At 43.5% G+C, this 21,373-nt stretch overlaps 1 protein-coding gene across 1 annotated transcript in view; it reads left to right on the top strand.

The window, feature by feature from the left end:
- The first annotated feature begins 873 nt into the window (after positions 1-873).
- Positions 874-21,373, top strand: part of LOC146834931 (dynein light chain Tctex-type protein 2B-like) — a 238,339-nt gene continuing 217,839 nt past the window's right edge. Inside the window, exon 1 of the mRNA XM_085600149.1 lies at positions 874-1,028. The gene's annotated coding sequence lies outside the window, so the exon portion shown is untranslated. The remainder of the gene's footprint in view (positions 1,029-21,373) is intronic.

The following is a 21,373-nucleotide window of genomic DNA, read 5'->3' as shown; positions in this document are numbered from 1 at the left end:
GAACAGCAAACTGTTACAGGTAGCATGAAGGGCCACCAGATTCTTGCAGAAAGTTAGCTTCTTAATACAGAAAATCGAAAAATAGCGTATAAAATCAAAATCTTTAAAATCAAATGACCGAGGTGCAAATAATAGTTTAGAATCTAAGATAGATTCAATTTTTTAAATATGACAGTATAGCCTGCCTGTGTACGTTTTACTTTTTTAAAGCCAATCGGAAGAATTTAGCACAAAAATTGTAAAGGTTTTAACTAACTAAATACTATAAAATTTACTTTACCTTTACCTGCCTTTTTGTAGTTGCAAACAGAATCAAGCCATCTGCAAATGCAAGAATGCTTGAAACATCTGGCCCAAAATGTCCATTTGACATAAGTAATGGCGATATTGCAAGAACCTTCAGAGTTCGGTCATCTCATAAACTTCACCCAATATATAATATATTCATATTTCTGGTGAGAAATGTCCCCGATTCCTCAAGGTAAGAAAGCTCTACAGCTGGTTAATATCGACAGCACCTGAAACATAAGACCTAAACATATAATTAGAGGTTGAATGCTGCCCACAAAGGGGGAGGGCACGCATCTTTGTTCACAACATTGAACCCAGGCGCCAAGAGGGAGGGGCGTCGCGCGCAACCATGAGTAAATGTTTCAAACTGGACAAAAGATGCCGTTCTTAAGAGTTTGAACAGCTTCCAACAAGCCTACACTCTCCCAGTATTTTTCAGTTTTGCTGCCAACGCTCAGAGGTGATTGTTTCAGTGAACTGGGCTAGTGAGAAGTTATCGTGTCACACTGTTTGAGAAGGTTGGGCTCCAAGCACGTCAACAGAGAAGCCAAAATAAATAGCCGGAGTGCTGGCAACCCAATTGTACACACTGGTCACAATGTTAAGGAGCAGTAAGTGGTTGTAACAGTGCCTCATTGTAACTTAAAGGCTTAAGATTTGGTAATACTTTTTTTGACAAAGAAGGCAAAAACCCTTACGCTGAGAATACTGCATCGCGAGAAGTCGACCCGCGCACGGTAAGCGAAGTGTTTTTACCATATGAGCAAGTAACACTAATGTTAATGGGTGGGTAACAAAGTAGGGTAAAACAATCGGGAAGATCTAAAAGGCATCACCATTTTTCAGTTTTTAAAAATGAATTGGGTTTTTGTATACCTCATATCATCACTGAATGCAGAATGTTCATATCTATGGTATGATGCACCTGGGGATGGCACACCTGGGAGTCATTTGTGTTCATTTGTGAGCATTCAGGGGCATAAGAGGGGTTCAGGTAGAGATCCACTACCCAAAGGAGATCAGTGGGAAGAATGGAAAATTCAGGCTATCAAGGGTGGATACGTAAATATATGAACATGGTGGGCAGAAGAGTAAATGAAGCCTACGACATTGAAAAGCCATTTAGACTTGAGGGCAAGCCCGGGTGGAGCCGATGACTGTGCTGGTCCTTTAGATGCTGCAAGAGGCAGAAATGTAAACAAGCTCGAATGAGTGGATAGGCTTTTTCTGTCATCATTTGCTATGCAGCTATAATATTCCTCAACCTCTATTTTTTGCCGGAAATGTGTTGCATATATTTTAAAGGAAGCCTAATAATTTAGAATTTTGAAGACATTCGGAGAAAAAAATTAGTTGAACATGATGGTTGGCAGACCTTTATTTCCTTCGTCTCAGACAGGTATGTTAGTCAGTTTTCCACAAAAGCTGACCTATCTAATATCTCTCTGTTGGTTCTCACGCTTATTATAAGTTACTGTTTTTCTCAGATTTGTTTTTTCTTTAAGTCATTATCTTAAGGCAATGATCCATTTTCCACCAAATAATATTACATTCTCTGCCTAGTCTAGTGTTTTCATTTTAAAGTTAAAAAAAATGTGTGACAGGGATATTGATGGAGTGTCTATGGACACAAGATACCTGAAACGCATCATTTTCATTTTAACAGCAACTCATCGAAAGTTGTCTCCAATTGTACGTCACTCATTTCTCGCACTCGAGACCGCCAAATGAGGCATCCTCCTGCGCTTCAGGTCATTGTTCAAAACACGAGTGTTTCCTGAGTGGGCACTCAAACATGGCGCTTGCCAATGAACTTTTCAACTTGCAAGTAAGTCCCCCAGAAGTGGAGGCTCTGAAGGCTTGGATACCCTGCCAAGGAGGCCATCTCTAAATACGTAGTGTAATATGTGTGCTTCTAATGTCGACCTAGATATCAGTAATGGAGATGCTATGAGTTCAAAGAGAGTTAAAAACGTAGGGATCTGCCTAGTGCTTTTCAAGTTTGCAATAGAAGTATGAAAAAAATATGTTCTTGTTTTGGTTTGGTCTGGCACTATTTTGTTATTAGGCCTGCCAGTCTTTAAGGCTGGTCTGATTGATAATTGGGTTAGGTAGTATTAATGTGCCTGAGAGGTTTTGATCTGCTATTAAATGTTTGTTTTATGTATTGTTTTTCTAACTAGCCCTCTGGCGTGGTCGGTTGTGACTTCCAGTCTGTTCTGGCTGATTTTTGTGTTTAGGCTGACTAATACTTCTGTTTAGTTAGGCTGATGTGGCCTCAATAATAATTTAGTTATGACCATGGGCTATTTATTTGAATTATGGAACTTTTATAGGACTTTCACCAACGCACTTTTAAATTATTTAATGAAATTGTTACAATAATAATGGGAAAAATACTGTAAAGGACAAAAAGAAGACACAAAAAATTGGTCCAGAAGAAAAGCCAAGGTGAAAAGTCAGAAAGAAAACAAACACAATATACAGCAGTAAACTAGAGTGGCTTTGAAAGACTTTTTGTGGCTAGGTGGGGTTTAATGCAGTCTCCTAGGTCACTTTTCCATAATGGTGGGTTTAAGTAAAAACATGTTTTTCTTGCTCCAAACACAATCTTTATTTGTATCGGTTGATGCGTGGCACCCTCCTTATCAACACTTTTGCGGTTTGAATGGAGCTGCAATTAAGACAATGTATTTAGCCCCTAAATTATTTCTGTGCTGTTTGCTGTTTTAATTTGTGCCTAAAAAGCGAGTCCACGTGTGTTTCACACTAACCTGCACTTCTTAAGGCCTACACATTTTCAGTAAATGTTACATTCAGGAGCTGTTGACTGGTAATGTGGCGGTTGGTGCAGGTAGAGCACTGCCCTGTTCCCCCGCTGCCCAGGGGTCTGTGAACACCCAAGAGAGGTGGAAGAGCATGGATGAGACCACCAGTAGGAATCCTGTTGCCTTGCTCCACTCTCCGGAGCCCTCGCGAGGCGGGCAACACAGGGGACGCCACCACTTCTCCTGTTGGGATAGCAACAGATCAAAACCACTCTTGCTACATCAAATCTATGAAGGACTGGGTTTTAAATCCAGTTATGCACACTAGGTGCTCTCAATGAGAGCCATATATAACACGTTTTTACCATTGCCGGGAGAGAAGCACATGGGCAGAGAGCAGAAGGGGAAGAATACCACTAGAGGGAGACAGCTGGAAAGCACACGCCCTCTCATGGACTGCTTAGAAAAAAACATAAAGGTACTTCCATAAATGCAAGCAGAGTAACCATAGAAGACAGCCAATTAAATAGATGGTAAGGAGGCTATGCTTCATGGGACGAACAAACACAGGAGTGACAAAAAACATCAAATAAGAAGCAGCTAAATGAGAGTGACAGGTAAGCCAACCAATGGTAAGTAATGGGCGGGCTGCAAGCCCACGTATGTTCATGGTAGGCCCACCATTTGTCTTTTGCAACGAGACAGATTGTGCTGTCTGGGAAGCACCACCTAAAAATAGCGCATTTTAAAGTATGGTTTTCACACAAAGTTGCTAAAAACATTGGTGGTGGATCATCAACAAGGGTGACTGCCACCTGTGACTTGCCACATAATGCTCCTTGTCTCGGCCCACGCTACTCTTTATTTCATTTAGCAGTGTTCATGAAAACACAAAGCTCGTATTTCCTTGAATCGTGGTTGTGTACAGGTCAGCTCTCTTGAACCCTCTAGGCTTCCCTACTTTCAAAATTACTCAAGTGAGCCATATAACAAAAATTACCTCCACTATAAGGGTCAGCATTTTCTCATGGCATGCTCCCCAACACACGCAATATGCCAGGTTGTACTGCCCAATACCAAGAATTACCACAAGTTACTCTCAATATGCCAACATCAGCATTTTTCCATGGGTGGCATCAAACGCCAAGGATTTCTTCCAGTAGGCCTGGGCTTGCATTATGCAAAGGTGCTTGACCTTCGGCTTGAAATGTTCTTCTGTATGCCAGTGCCAGAATGTTGCCAGGGTTGCCCCCCACAAGTCAAGAATGACCTTGAGTATGCCATGGCCCATGGCAGACTGAGAAGCATAACCCCCACTCACACACTCTTGCTCTTTTAACACTCGCACTCGTTCGCATACTCTTACTCATACTCACTCTTGCCCTCATTCACTGTCACTCTCAACTATTCTTGCCTGATTCTTCTTGCTGAGTGAGTGGTCCATGGTCCTTACCAAAGGGCTGCAGGGGGCCATACATAAAAATGAATAACTAAAGTGAAAGAGAATTCTTGCCGGAGTAGGATCACTTGTTGTTAGAGCTGCACATCCCAGACGGAAGAAGGTCCTAAGTAGATGAGACAGAGCATCATTTGCAGTTACTATAAAAATGTTGTACTGGTAAAATGTTGATAAACACCACGATTATTTAATAAGGACTCTGATACTCTGAGGTACACACAGATTTGATTTCCTTTTCCAAATGTTTATTAATTTTATTATTCATAAAAATAGAAATTGTGATTTCCTCATATGCGATTTCTGGAAGCCAGTCAGTCTTTTTTGCTCCTCTCTTCCCAAATGGAATAGAATCTTTCTCTTCGAGTTTAGTCCGTCTTCTTTGTCAGGGATTGTGGCCGCTTTGCTTACCTGATGAGCTATTTTGTTCTTTATACAACAACCAAGCTTCCCATCTGCTGCCCTTTAAAATCATTCCCTTCTGGAGTTAGTTGCATGCTCGCACCTAGTAACAAGCTTTATGGAAACTACATTGCCTACTCTTGAGGTAAACCTTTCGAGGGCGCAGATATTTTCCTACACCGTGTCCTGTCCTTTTCCTTGAACTATGGCTCATTGGCATTACATTACCTTTCTAAAAATAACACCTGGTAGGTACTTTTCATTGCCAGGTCTCTCACAAAGAGGGACTTTTTCCCTACCTCCCAGGTAGCTCGTGCACTCTGATAGCTGTTTTCCTGGTAAGCACAACACCTTTGTATGACTCAATAATGACAGTGCTCAGCAAGTTTGTATTACTTATGACTGGTTCCCACCAGGTGTGTCGCCGGCATTGCTGGCGTGGGAGGAGCCGGGTGGGGGTGTCCTGGTGCTAGTGCCTCAGTGGCATAAAAAGCCAGAATTGGTTCAAATGTAGTAACCAAGGCCATAAGTAAGCACTTTACATTGATCAAAACACAGCAGAATGTAATGGCTGATTTACAGAAGAGTGTACATATTTATCAACTTTCAACTTCTAGGATATACATATGACTTACATGTGGGCTTGGGTTGCTCTAAAGCCTTTATGGCAATATACCACAAAAGGGAGCAGATTGCATAGAATATTTGGTTCTCTTGAAAGAACTAGAGGTCTCTCAAGTAGGTTGTTAACAATGTTTCATTTTCGAACCTTTCAGACTAATAATTACTTTGAACACATACCTCTTGGCAAAAAGTAATTGTAAAGTGTTAGATGTAGGTTATCCTATACAGAAATATTGTCTGACATAAATATCATGTCCTAGATATCATCTAGAAAGATTTCGTCCCCTAGGATGTATATTTGTTATCGTTATTTTGAGGCCACAATGTTATATCTGAAAAAGTTCTGACAATGATATTCTGGTACTGTATGCTATCATGGTAGGGTAAATAGCAGGACTTTTCTATTCGGTTTCAACTTCAAGAATTCATGGGGATATTGTGTCTATGCCCGCAGAACTCATTTAACCCTTGATGAGACCATTTGAATCCAATGCTTAAGGTCTCACACGGTTTGCTGCACATTTTCAAACCCTTTGACCTGCTTATTTGATGTAACATCACTATTTTGCTGCACATGTTTTAGAGTTCTTTATTGGTGTGGGTTGTTGTACAACAACAGGTGTTTGGCTGCTCTGTTTTACCTTCTAGCACACCTTCTCAATCAAACCAGCTATGGGTTGAAAAAAAGAATGTATATCTTGACATGCCTTCTCTTTAACTTTGTTTTCACTGTGTTCGCAGTGCATGTGTGTCATTACTTTATCAATCCTGACATTTTAGTTTCAGTAGAAGCACAACACGTATGGAGTCTAAAGTACACATACGAACACACAGAATGCTATTAAAACGCAAAAGCACAGCATGTAAAGCAAGTTTAAAAAGAGCCTTAAATACATTCAAAATGATAGCTTGACATATTATTTACATTGAAAAGGGTATAGTGGGGGGTATCCAATGTAATTTGGTGCAATTAAAGACAAATACTTAAAATACAGAAATACAAAAGATAAAAGAAAATAAATAGCATTATAGTGAAATGTACACAACGTCATCACCACCTTTATTCACAAGATTCACATCATACATTAGTAGCCAGATAATCTTTCTGATAGTCACGAAAATGAAATGACGAAAGTAAGGCGTTCACATTCCTCATTAACAGTTCATCAAAGTTCTCACAGCACCATGCATCCTCGCTTGGTCCTTAAACACTGACGCTCATACACTCTGGGAGATGTGATGCTCAAGTGGCCAAAAGCCCTGGGGTTCAGTGGCTGGAGAGGCATGTTGCACCCCCGCTCCCCTGTTTCCCACTCAGCCTGTGTGTGCTTTCTCTCACAAGGCTTGCCCTGCACTTCAGTGGTTCCTTTGCATCCATGTCCCAGTGTTACTCTTTGGAAAGCAGGGCAACGACGATGCACAAAATGAAGCAAGACATGTCATGCTACTCACGCGCAATGGTAGTTATCATGTCACGGACTATGGCCAAGGACATCAACTCTTACAAATCTATAATCCCAAGGATATAGCCACAGGGGGTCTGACAGGGATTTTCACCCCCATAAAATGCCTGGTCCCACTCAGTGCAAATAGAACAAGGGCAGTGACTGCGTTCAAAACACTAAAGCTTAGCTCGTGTTAACAGTTCCTTCACCTTTGAATGCAAGGTCAAATTAAAGACCAGCACTGCACAGTGAAACAAGCTTTGAAACATTCAAATGATCAATTAAACTGGCAGGGCATGGTCACCTACAAATATTACTGTGACGTGGGAGTATGATTAACTGTAATGTATTCATTAGTGGAATGCATGTTTTACTCATCAACTCTCCTTTTTTTGCATCTCTCTACCAAAAATGGTTATTTCCCAACCTTTTTAGGTCGAGCATTCGAGACCTCTTGTTTATATTTTAGTATATACTTTTGTATATACTTGTATGTGTATGGACCTTGTGGGCTCTGGAGATCATCCCTAGGACTTGTCTGCTTCCGCTTAGGGACTTTTTTCTGTTCAACTGCCTCTATTTAACTGTCTTGATAGAAAACGCCCAGCAGAGGTCAGTAAAATACCAGATTTGCTTTCTGCTTAGGGACTTTCTTTTCAGGTCTCGCCTGAGCCAGCGCTTTAGCGCTGCTCTCGCGAGAGCTTTTGTAAAAGGGGGATCTGGAAGTGCAAACTAGTGCTTTTCAGGCCTCCAAATACAGTGCATGTGCGCCGGGCGCGCGCACCATTTGGCAGCCTGAAAAGCACTGATTGATCACTTTCACGGCCGCTTTGATGTCCTCAGTGAGCCGCGCGGCCACTGAGGACATCAAAGCGTCCGCGAAAGTTCACACCATTTGCCACCCCCTAACTGCTTGTTTAAGAAATCTTTTGTTTTGAAGTCGAAGCCGCACGCAGACTCTCAATGCCGCATTCTACTTTCTGACTGCACCTCCTCGTCTCAAAATTCTCGTGTTTTTTAATCCCATCACCTCCCGCACGTGCTCTCTGTCTTCCCTTCAGTATGGTATGTGTGTTTTTCTCTATCCACTGTTGCAGGTTCCGTTTATTTCTCTTTTGCTTTCCGTTCCTCATAATTTCGCACCTCATTTCCCCCCCTGTTTTTCATCTATCACTTTAATACTTATCTTTCGTTTTGAAGTCGAAGCCGCACGCATACTCTCAATGCCGCATTCTACTTTCTGACTGCACATCCCCCGTCTCAAAATTCTCGTGTTTTTTAATCCCATCACCTCCCGCACGTGCTCTCTGTTTCCCTTCAGTATGGTATGTGTGTTTTTCTCTATCCACTCTTGCAGGTTCCGTTTATTTCTCTTTTGCTTTCCGTTCCTCATAATGTCGCACCTCATTCCCCCCCTGTTTTTCATCTATCACTTTAATACTTCGGTCTCAATCCACTTTTTTTCTCATCACATTTCCTTTGTTTACCCTTTTCTCGTTTCTTTCTCAAATCCTGGTGCTTGCTCGCTCCTTTTACTGTTTCGCGCATTCTACTTTCTGACTGCACCTCCCCGTCTCAAAATTCTCGTGTTTTTTAATCCCATCACCTCCCGCACGTGCTCTCTATCTTCCCTTCAGTATGGTATGTGTGTTTTTCTCTATCCACTGTTGCAGGTTCCGTTTATTTCTCTTTTGCTTTCCGTTCCTCATAATGTCGCACCTCATTCCCCCCCTGTTTTTCATCTATCACTTTAATACTTCGGTCTCAATCCACTTTTTTTTTCATCACATTTCCTTTGTTTACCCTTTTCTCGTTTCTTTCTCAAATCCTGGTGCTTGCTCGCTCCTTTTACTGTTTCGCGCATTCTACTTTCTGACTGCACCTCCCCCGTCTCAAAATTCTTGTGTTTTTTAATCCCATCACCTCCCGCACGTGCTCTCTATCTTCCCTTCAGTATGGTATGTGTGTTTTTCTCTATCCACTGTTGCAGGTTCCGTTTATTTCTCTTTTGCTTTCCGTTCCTCATAATGTCGCACCTCATTCCCCCCCCTGTTTTTCATCTATCACTTTAATACTTATCTTTCGTTTTGAAGTCGAAGCCGCACGCAGACTCTCAATGCCGCATTCTACTTTCTGACTGCACCTCCCCCGTCTCAAAATTCTCGTGTTTTTTAATCCCATCACCTCCCGCACGTGCTCTCTGTCTTCCCTTCAGTATGGTATGTGTGTTTTTCTCTATCCACTGTTGCAGGTTCCGTTTATTTCTCTTTTGCTTTCCGTTCCTCATAATGTCGCACCTCATTTCCCCCCCTGTTTTTCATCTATCACTTTAATACTTCGGTCTCAATCCACTTATTTTCTCATCACATTTCCTTTGTTTACCCTTTTCTCATTTCTTTCTCAAATCCTGGTGCTTGCTCGCTCCTTTTACTGTTTCGCGCATTCTACTTTCTGACTGCACCTCCCCCGTCTCAAAATTCTCGTGTTTTTTAATCCCATCACCTTCCGCACGTGCTCCCTGTCTTCCCTTCAGTATGGTATGTGTGTTTTTAGGTCTCGACCTTGCTATCGTGTAAGCGATTGCAAAGCGAGACTATTGAAAGCGGGTTTGAAAAGTGCTCCCAAAAAGCGGATTGCATGGCTAGCACGCGCACAATCACGCGCATCGTGCCGCCATGCAATCCGCTTTTTGGGAGCACTTCAAAGGGTCCGCTCCCCCGCCTGGAATGCGCTCCCCCGCCCCCAAGCGCGCGCGCGCCCCGCTCCGCCGGGCTTGTCTTGTAATTATCCATGCTTCAGTCTTTACAATCTTATCTCAGCCGAAACATTACTTAACCACGCACACCATGGGTCCTACGCTGCACCCTTTCACAGAGCGTCATCCTCCCTGCATCTGTTGATGCCAAAAATACAGCAGTAGACAAACATTCCGTCCGCGTGCAATGAGAGGCTTGCACGATGGATTAAATGCTTCGGAATATGTAAATGTTTCATAACATTTGTACTTTGTTTTACCAAATGCTGCCCAGACGCGAAGGCCGCTGGACTTTCTTGAAATAAACATCCTCTGTCTCCAGGGCTGTGTCTCAGGAAAGGGTGGCTTTAGACACAATAAATTGTGTATGCTGATCCCCCACCCCTCATACACTTAGCAGGGTCCCACACGGCGGCTTCAACAATGGCAGGGGGGCTCCTCTCAACACATCATTAAGGCTGTTTTACCAAATGCAAATACAGCAGAGGCGTTTCAAAGACCGTCTCATCTCTATGTAGAATAGCTCAGTATGGCATAGTAATAGGTGCCATAAAATGCAAATGCCGCCGAAGCCCCTCTTCGCCATCTTTGTTCAACTTCTTATAGCAAGCTGCCAAGTTCGGAAAAACCTAAGAGCGCAGAAGATGGATGGCAGAATTATTTTAACATATCTAAATAAACCTTTCACACTGAAAAGAGTTAACATTTCAATTGGTTGGCAGCTTTTCATTGATTTATACGTGTATGTGTGTCACAAGCTTCTGCTCACACATACACAAACAGATAGGTAGATAGATCTCTTTCTCTCTTCACTTCCTCCCATGGTGGCTCTTCGGATGCGTGGAACAACAGCGAGGGCGTGGCTGGTTGATCGTAGCTGGCGAGTGTAGTGTAGAAGGTCAGGCGGTCGTTGAGGTACCTGGGGCCCAGGTTGTTGAGGGCCTTGTGTGCGTGGGTGAGGAGTCGGAACGTGATTCTCTTGCTGACGGGGAGCCAGTGCAGGTCTCTCAGGTGTCCGGAGATGTGGCTGTGTCGGGGGATGTCCAGGACAAGTCGTGCGGCGGCGTTCTGGGTGCGTTGGAGTCTTTTCTGTAGTTTGGCTGTGGTTCCGGTGTAGAGGGTGTTTCCGTAGTCCAGTTGGCTGGTGACGAGGGCCTGGGTGACCGTCTTCCTGGTTTCTGTGGGGATCCATCGGAAGATCTTTCGGAGCATGCGTAGGATGTTGAAACATGATGATGAGACGGCGTTGATTTGTCTTGTCATCGAGAGGGAAGAGTCCAGGATGAAGCCCAGGTTACGTGCGTGGTCCGTTGGTTTGGGCGCGCTGCCCAGGGCAGGGAGCCACCAGGAGTCATCCCAGGCAGAGGGGGATGAGCCAAGGATGAGGACTTCCGTCTTGTCTGAGTTTAGTTTCAGGCGGCTGATCATCATCCATTCTGCTACGTCTTTCATCCCTTCGTGTAGGTTGGTTCTTGCGGTGGCTGGGTCGTTGGTGAGGGAGAGGATCAGCTGGGTGTCATCGGCGTAGGAGATGATGTTGAGGTTGTGTTGGCGTGCGAGGGCTGCGAGGGGGCTCATGTAGACGTTGAAGAGGGTGGGGCTGAGTGATGATCCTTGTGGAACGCCGCAGATGACTTCGGTGGCCTTGGATCTGAACGGAGGGAGGCGGACTCTCTGGGTTCTTCCGGTGAGGAACGAGGTGATCCACTCTAGTGCCTTCTCTTGGATTCCGATGTTGCTGAGGCGCTGCACTAGGGTGCGGTGGCAGACAGTATCGAACGCCGCAGAGAGGTCTAGGAGGATGAGGGCCGCTGTTTCCCCGTTGTCGAGCAGGGCTCGGATGTCGTCGGTGGCTGCGATGAGGGCGGTCTCGGTGCTGTGGTTGGCTCGGAAGCCGGACTGTGAGTGGTCGAGGGATCCATTCGTCTCAAGGAAGGCGGCCAGCTGTCTGTTGACGGTCTTCTCGATGACTTTGGCAGGAAAAGGGAGGAGCGAGATGGGGCGGTAGTTCTTGAGGTCGGTAGGGTCTGCTGATGGTTTCTTCAGGAGGGCGCTGAGTTCGGCGTGCTTCCAGCTCTCCGGGAAGGTGGCGGTGTTGAAGGAGCAGTTGTTTATGTCCCGGAGTTGGGGTGCAATGACGGAGTGGGCCTTGTTGAAGATGTGGTGGGGGCATGGGTCGGATGGTGATCCGGAGTGGATGGTGTTCATCGTGTGGATGGTGTCTTCGGTGCTGACCGGGGTCCAGGCGCGGAGGGTGGAGGTGGGGGGCGTCGGTTCGGTGGTTGGGTGCGTGGTCTGTGCGTCGAAGCTGTTGTGTATGTTGGCGATCTTGCTGTGGAAGAACGTGACGACAGGATAGCGTGGAGAACGGAATAAGCAGGCGGGATGTCATAAACTTTGAGCAGACATGCTATTTTTTTCAAAGCTAGACTTTAGAATTCCAAATAAAGGCCAATAGTTTAATTAGCGAGGCATGATGCCGGCAGTAAACCAGAAACGGCTACTTAGATATGCAGATGTTGGAAAGAGTATCTCGAGAATGTATAATATAATAAAAACGAAGGATTTTCTTTCGATTTTAGTTTTGATTTTTGCTTTCATTACATAGTCAACTGACAAAAATCTAATAAATAAAGGGACAATCCGGTAGTTCTTGTGTTAAGATTTTATGACTAAACTTGACATAAATGCCTGAAGAATGAATATATGATTTGCTTTCAATTTCTTTATTATAGGATTTCCCCTTTTTATACAAAGTCATACACCATATGATGTAATTCAATATTATATGCATATTTCCAGAAGCATGCACACCACACACTGCTGCACGCCACACACTGCTGCATGCAGCTGCACGCCACACACTGCTGCACGCTACACTGCTGCACACCACACTGCTGCACGCCGCACACTGCTGCACGCCGCACACTGCTGCACGCCGCACACTGCTACACAAAACACTGCTGCACGAAACACTGCTGCACGCCTCACACTGCTGCACGCCTCACACTGCTGCACGCCACACACTGCTGCACGCCACACACTGCTGCACGCCACAGAATGCTGCATGCCGCTGCACGCCACACACTGCTGCACGCCACACACTGCTGCACGCCACACACTGCTGCACGCCGCACACTGCTACACGCCGCACACTGCTACACGACACACTGCTACACGCCGCACACTGCTGCACGCCTCACACTGCTGCACGCCTCACACTGCTACACGAAACACTGCTGCACGCCGCACACTGCTGCATGCCACACACTGCTGCACGCCACACACTGCTGCACGCCGCACACTGCTGCACGCCGCACACTGCTGCACGCCACACAATGTTACACGCCACACACTGCTGCACGCCACACACTGCTGCACGGCACACACTTCTGCACGCCGCACACTGCTGCATGCCACACACTGCTGCACGCCGCACACTGCTGCACGCCGCTGCACGCCACACAGTGCTGCATGCCTCACACCGCTACACAAAACGCTGCTGCGCGCCGCACACTGCTGCACGCCGCACACTGCTTTTATGCAAGTTTATGCTATTGACATTGTAAATGACAATGCCTTTTATTTGTTTTAAAACCAAAACATAAATAAAAGCCATTGTAATTTTACAATGCCAATAGCTCAAACTCTTATAAATGCGAGACCTATTGCATTGCAAATGCTTGTTTTCTTTTTCTGGCAACTGCCTCTATTTAGCTGTCTTAATAGAAAACGATCAGCAGAGGTCAGTAAAATACTAGGATTGCTTTCTGCTTAGGGGCTTTTTTTATTTTTTTTAGCAACTGCCTTATTTAACTTTCTTGATAGAAAACGACCAGCAAAGGTCAGTAAAATACCAGAATCACTTTAGCATTCTCTAGATTCCAGTACATAGAAGTTGTCTTCCATGAGCAGCCGTAGACAATATTTTTTTCAAATCTTGTATTTTCAGTGATATGACCACTGAAGGCCCTGATTTTATATTAAAAACAGAGCTTTGGACTATATAATTTCCCGCTGAAAGGCAATATTTCTCTCCATGTGTTCCCATACCTAGCGTGTCACGCAGTTTGGTGCTAACTTTCATCCATGTTAAAGAACAGTAGATGTTTCAGCACCCAGGCTAATGTGCTGCATAGCTAAATACATATAAGGCTCCAAAGGCGAGACTGATTGCATTGCAAATGCTTGTTTCAAATTATCATTCCTAAAAACTAAACATCCTGATCCATTGTTTACTTCACAAGATCTCTCATTCATCTTTGCCATCAGCCAACCAGACTCTTCCAACCCCCTAATGCTCTGAAGTAGATCTTTGGATAGTACAAGTAGTTTCCAAACAAACAATGACATCATGTGGAAAAGTAACAAAGGAGGACCCAAATTGACACAGAGACATCAGCAATGACACATGCCAATGTCAAAGGAGAGCAAACAGTGTCATTTAAGCACTGTCACTGACACACTTGCTCAGGAGCTCCAAAGCTGACATGGGGAGATTGACATGGGGAGAGTGACAAAGGGGCACTGTAAGCAGTACCATAGGGGCACTGAAAAATGGACATTGATACAGGCAAATCAACATTGACACTGGACAATGGAGAGGAGGAGAGGATGTAGCCTTACGGCTAGAGCGGTCGACCTCGAAGCTGGGGAACCGGGTTCGAGTTTCGGTAAAGACGCTCAACTTCTTGTGATTCTAGGCAAATCACAAAGGGCCAGATGTATCAAGGCTTTTTGTGTTCGCAAACGGGTGATTCGCAGAATCGTCCCGTTTGCGAATGCGTATGAAACTTTGACGTTCGCAATATGGGTAATTGCAATTTTTTGTGATTACCTAAATTGTGAATGCAGTTAGGGAATCGCAATTTGCGATTCCCTAAATGCAATGCATGAAGCAATCGCTAAAAATGCGAATTTACATTTAGGAATCGCAAATTACCATCAACTTCAAGTTGATGGTAATTTGCGATTTCTTTGAAAAATGCACAAAAGTTCATTTTTCAAAGCGCCAGGTCGCACGCACACATGCCCCTAGGGCATGTGTGTGTGCCATATGTGCTCACCTACCTTATTTGGGGGTGCATCTGGGGTGCCCACAGGCCCCCAGCACTGTTGAATTTACATTCTCAAATTACGATTACCAATTTGGTAATCGCAATTTGCGAATGCACTCCCATTCATTCCTATAGGCCTATAGGTCCTTAGGAATGAATGGGAATGCATTCATAATAGCGAATCACAATTTGCGATTCGCTATTAGGGAATGTTAAGGAATCACACACAAAATTGCGATTCCTACATACATTGTCGTTTGCGATTCCAAAATGGCGAATTGGTAAAAGTCGCTATTTCAGAATCGCAAAAGCATTTCTTCATACATCTGGTTCTTAATCTCCCCATGCCTACCAATAATGAAGGTGTCCATCTGTAACAAAACTGGTGCTCATCTAAAGCGCTCTGATACCTGATATCTTCGGGTCTAGTTTGCGCTATATGAAACTCCCCCCCAAAAAAAGGGCACATGGGGCAATGAAATAGGAACACCAATATTGACGTGTGAACAGCAACACTGGAATGCTGACATGGGGCACAAACACTAATGATAGGACACTGGCACGGAGCAGTTTTACTGGAGGAATGACACAGGGCTAAATGAATTATAGAACACAAGGTATTTACACTAAAATAGAGACAATAAGTCAGCACCCGAACACTGACGTGGCAGAAGGCCACTGACACAGGGGGATCATACCTCACATGCATATACTGAGAGGAGGTGCTGACACAAACACTGACAATATGAGAATATAATATTTAACTCTTAAAAATATATATATATATATATGAGTGTGTGTGTATATATGTGTATATATATTATATATATATAATAATTTATTTTCTTGAAAAAAAACACAGATTACATGAACCTTATAGTTAGGCTGACATTTCACTTGTACAAAACCTGTGAAACTCAGCCGTTATAGTTAGCTGAGCTAACTATAACTCGCGCCCCCACAATGCACCGATGATGATGTCACATATTACATCACTCATGACATGGTCAGTGACATCACTGATGACATCTCAAATGACATTACTGAGTGTTTCAAAAAAGTTTAAGAATGTTTATATATATATATATATATATATATATATATATATATATATATATATATATATATATATTACCTACTGGCGGTCGCCAGTAGGTAGTTATAGTTAGGACCCTGTTTCCATAGGAAATCCGCAACATTCTATTTTGAATAACTTTGGCGCCGGTCGACGAATCCTCGCGAATTTCTCAAAATAGGTGGGGCGCTACGCTCCGCTCCTACCCTGAAAGTCTCGGGGGGATTCGTCAAGCGGGGGCTGAGATAAAAGGGGGGTCCCAAAACGCGTTTTTCCCATGCATTTTTCCATAGGACCTTTAGACAGGGCTACAGCCCGAACGGCTGAACAGAATTACTAGAAATTTGGCAGAGAGGTAGTCCTCAGGTCAAGGAAGTGCCTTTTGTAGGTTTGGTGTAAATCTGTTCAGTAGATTCTGAGAAAATAGCCTTTAAATCAATATATATATCTGAGCCAGCTTACGGTACGCTTACCGTAAGCTTACCGTACGCGTACGGTGGCGTGCGCGAGCGCGATTCTGATTGGCTGTTACATCTAAGTAAACATTCGAATCGGTCGAAACCAGGAAGCGGCGGCCGCCATTTTCTCTCTCGCACTCTGAGGGGGGGGCTGTAAACAAAGGCAAAAAACATATAAAGGGGCTGTTTAGACAGCGCCCATGCACATAGCCATGTTAGTTGAGTCCTCAAAGGCCAAAAACGGTAAATTTTTATTTTTTGAAAATTTCGCCGATTACGCTTACCGTACGCGTACGGTGCGCTTACGCTAAAAATTTTAATTAAAAAAAAAAAACACTCTCTGTGCATGGCATATTATTGTCATCACTTACAAATTAAATTTAACAGATTACCTATCACAAGGAAGCGCATAATATGTCCTCCATGTGCGCACGGTGCGTAACGTGGGCATGCGTGTACGGCACTAACTGCGTAAAGTGGGCGCGCGGTGCGCGAAGCGCACCGTGCGCGCACGGAACGAACTGCGTTAAGTGGGCGTGCACGCCACGAATGGCGTAAAGTAACTTAGCATTTAAAAAAACGTACAAATTCACTGAAAAAACCATAGGTTTCACACACGTTATAGTTAGGAATTAGCATTTAAAAAACCTTGCAAATTCACTGAAAAAACCATAGGTTTCAGACATGTTATAGTTAGCGGAAATTTTACTGATAAAAAACCAATGAAATTCCCCCGTTATAGTTAGTGCAGGCAACTATAACTCACGCGACCGCAATCTTCTGCTGATGACATATGTGTCTTTATGAAAAAAAAATATTTCTAATATATGTATAGCTAAAAATTTATGGAAGAAGACATGGGCAAATAAGTGTCTAAATACAGTATTAGCATCAGCAGAGGATTACGGTCGCGTGAGTTATAGTTGCCTGCACTAACTATAACGGGGGAATTTCATTGGTTTTTTATCAGTAAAATTTCCGCTAACTATAACATGTCTGAAACCTATGGTTTTTTCAGTGAATATATATATATATATGAACATCAAAATGCACTCAACCGCACTCTCAGGGGCCGCCGCGTAGATATGTGAACAACAAAATGCCATTGAGCAGCGAGAGGTCACTCAACGGCGCTCTTCTCATTAAAAGCCTCGCTGCTGCTCGCCTCTCTGCTTCCTGCAATGATTCATTTGAAGCCGACGCGTTTCGAGGCATTACGCCTCTTCTTCTTAGTCTGAAAGAAAAACACCGTGGCTTCACCATTAGCATTCTTTTATTTGCATATTGACCTCATCGCACTTTGTAGGTGTGACAACATTAGTCTAATGGCATGCTGGAACTTGTGGTTCCGAATGGTGAATAACATTATTTTCCTGTAGTAGGTACGGTGTATCAAAGTCTCTAAACTCTTTATTATTTCCTTAGTAGGATGGATTGCAGAAAAACCGGCTACCTTTTTTCACATGAGAGTGCGTGCCTTCAATGTGGAACAGTTCCACTTCACAGCCTTTTCATTTGTCTGCAGAAAATGGTGCTCCTCCCCACGGCAGGGGCCGCCGTGTAGATATGTGAACATCAAAATGCTGAGCTAAATTTAACTCGCGCCCCCACAATGCACTGATGATGATGTCACATATTACATCACTCATGACATGGTCAGTGACATCACTGATGACATCTCAAATGACATTACTGATGACATCACACAGTGACTGAGTGTTTCTAAAAAGTTTAAGTATGTTTTATATATATATATATATATATTCACTTAAAAAACCATAGGTTTCACACATGTTATAGTTAGCTGTACATTTCACTCGTAAAAAACCAATGAAATTCCACGTTATAGTTAGATCAGGTAACTATAACTTGCGCGCCCACAATAAACTGCTGATGACGTCACATATTACATCACTCATGACATGGTCAGTGACATCACTCTTCACATCAATGATGACATCTGAAATGGCACATTGTGGATTGCGGTCGCGCAAGTTATAGTTACCTGATCTAACTATAACATGGAATTTCATTGGTTTTTTACGAGTGAAATGTACAGCTAACTATAACATGTGTGAAACCTATGGTTTTTTAAGTGAATTTGCAAGGTTTTTTAAATGCTAATTCCTAAATATAACGTATGTGAAACCTATGGTTTTTTGCGGGTCCTTCAATTTATTTAATAAATGTGATTGTTATTTCGTTTTTTTTTTTTTTTGCCGTGCGCGTACGGTAAGCTTACCGTACGCGCACTCCGCGATTTTTTAAAAAAATTATTAAATGTATTTTTCGTACTTTTTGGTCCTTTGTGGACCCCCTGACAAACGCTAGGGTGTCTGCAACTCTCTTCGTTGCCCCCTTTTCACGTTATCCACCTTTGTTTTTCAGTGCGAGAGACAGAAAATGGCGGCCGACACTTTCTGATTTTGACCGATTCAAATGTTTACAGTCATGTAACCACCAATCAGAATTGAGCTCGCGCACGGCACCGTACGCGTACGGTAAGCTTACCGTAAGCGCACGGAGCGTGCTTACAGATATATATATTGATTTAAATGCTATTTTCTCAGGACCTACTGAACAGATTTACACCAGACCTGCAAAAGGCACATCTCTGACCTGAGGACTACCTCTCTGCCAAATTTCAAGTAATTCTGTTCAGCCGTTCGGGCTACAGCTCGGACTAAAGGTCCTATGGGAAAATGCATGGGGAAAACGCGTTTTGGGACCCCCCTTTTTTCTCAGCCCCCGCTTGACGAATTCCCCCGAGACTTTCAGGGTAGGAGCGGTGCGGAGCGGAGCGCCCCACCTATTTTGAAAATTTCGCGAGGATTCGTCAACCGGCGCCAAAGTTATTCCAAATAGAATGTTGCGGATTTCCTATGGAAACACGGTCCTAACTATAACTATCTACTGGCGACCGCCAGTAGATAATATATATATATATATATATATATATATATATATATATATATATATATATATGTTCCGCAACAAGCCCTCAAGCTCTGAGAGGTCACTCGGCGCTCTCCCCACCTCCGGTGTGTATGCCTTGCTGTCACTCGCATTGCTGGCTTTCATAACATCGCTTCCATTGTCCGACGCGTTTCAAGGCTGGTACGCCCCTTCATCATGGACTCAGCATAGGGAGAAATGAAAACTCACCACTCACTCCATTCGGCCATTTATTGAATGAAGTACCGCCCTCAGTGGGCGGGGCACAATCTTGACGTCCAGCGGCATGCTGGTGTATGCAGTCCCAAGAGAGGTGAGTATAGTACAACCTTAAGTAGGCTCAATTCCCCTGTATTGTCAGCTATCATATATTTCCTTGCTCCTCTCCACGGCCAAGGGTAGCCGACGCGTTTCAATAAATGGCCGAATGGAGTGAGTGGTGAGTTTTCATTTCTCTCTGTGCATGCACGGCCTGAACTGCGTAAAGTGGGCACGCGGTGCGCAAAGCGCACCGCGTGCTCACCCCGCGCGCACGGTGCGCGAAGCGCACCTTGCACGCGCCGTGAAAAAGTTTTGTTTAAAAAAATATATTAATAAATACATAACTTAGCATTTAAAAAAACGTACAAATTCACTGAAAAAAACCATAGGTTTCACACACGTTATAGTTAGGAATTAGCATTTAAAAAACCTTGCAAATTCACTTAAAAAACCATAGGTTTCACACATGTTATAGTTAGCTGGGCATTTCCTTCGAAAAAAATCAATGAAATTCCCCTGTTCTAGTTAGTGCAGGCAACTATAACTCACGCGACCGCAATCCCCTGCTGATGACATCAGATATTACATCACTGATGACATATGTGTCTTTCTGAAAAAAAAAAATTGTAATATATGTATAGCTAAAGATGAATGGAAGAAGACATGGGTAAATAAGTGTCTAAATACAGTGATGTAATATCTGACGTCATCAGCAGCGGATTGCGGTCGCGTGAGTTATAGTTGCCTGCACTAACTAGAACGGGGGAATTTCATTGGGTTTTTTCGAAGGAAATGCCCAGCTAACTATAACATGTGTGAAACCTATGGTTTTTTAAGTGAATATATATATATATATTTCCAATAAGCCTTTTCGTATCCAAAAAGCAGTCATGAGCCCAGCTCCATAAGCGTGATATCTTTATTTATAAAATGGCAAACAAACGCGCTTGTTTGCCATTTTATAAATAAAGATATCACGCTTATGGAGCTGGGCTCATGACTGCTTTTTGGATATGAAAAGGCTTATTGGAAATTTTGTAGGAGGATCGCTACCTTGTTTGAGCCCGCCACCGTGAAAGCGGCTGGGAGACCAGCGAACTGTTTTTTTTAATATATATATATATATTTAAACACAAAGGTGTATTGAAGAATGAGTGGGTGTATGAGTGTCTGTATGGATGATTCAGTGGGTGCATGACTGACTGTTTTAGTGAGTGATTATACGTGTCTCAGTGAATGTATGGGCGAGTGACTATTCTGTGTGAATATCTGTATCAGTCTGTCACTTGGTGTGTAAGTGGCTGCATGGGTTGGTGAGTAGCTACATGAGTGTCTATATGGGTTATTTATTGGTTGTGGCTGAATGTGACACCTCCCATTCTCAGCCCTGCTCTGATAAGGATCTCATAGCCACCCAGCCCTTACGAGCCCAGCCCCCCCCCCCTCTGTTTTAGCCAAAACTGTCTTATTTTGGAATGTCACTTGGCTGCATCATAAATGCACTATGACTCAGTGGCTTGATTTTGCGTCTAAGTTCCATTTTCTTTATTGACAAGAAACATGGTCTGTGTACCCAATACATCTTAATAGCTTGAAAACATACCACTCCCCAGTAATTCCCTCTACCTTTAGGAGACGCAAAGCGGGTTTATGCATTTACTTGTGTAATAAGATGGGCCATCTGATTATTGCAGTGATAGCGACTAGAGTTTACTACCATATCATTTCAATTCAGATCATACTGCACACCACTCTGGCCATAGTACCTTTTTATAACAACGCCTGCATGCAGGATATTATTACAGCCCTCCATCAATTAGATTCTG

Source organism: Triturus cristatus, chromosome 4_2, assembly GCF_964204655.1.
Source record: "Triturus cristatus chromosome 4_2, aTriCri1.1, whole genome shotgun sequence".
NCBI classification, from domain to species: domain Eukaryota; kingdom Metazoa; phylum Chordata; class Amphibia; order Caudata; family Salamandridae; genus Triturus; species Triturus cristatus.
Note: the sequence above shows the minus strand (reverse complement) of the source record. Positions and strands in the feature narration are given on the sequence as shown.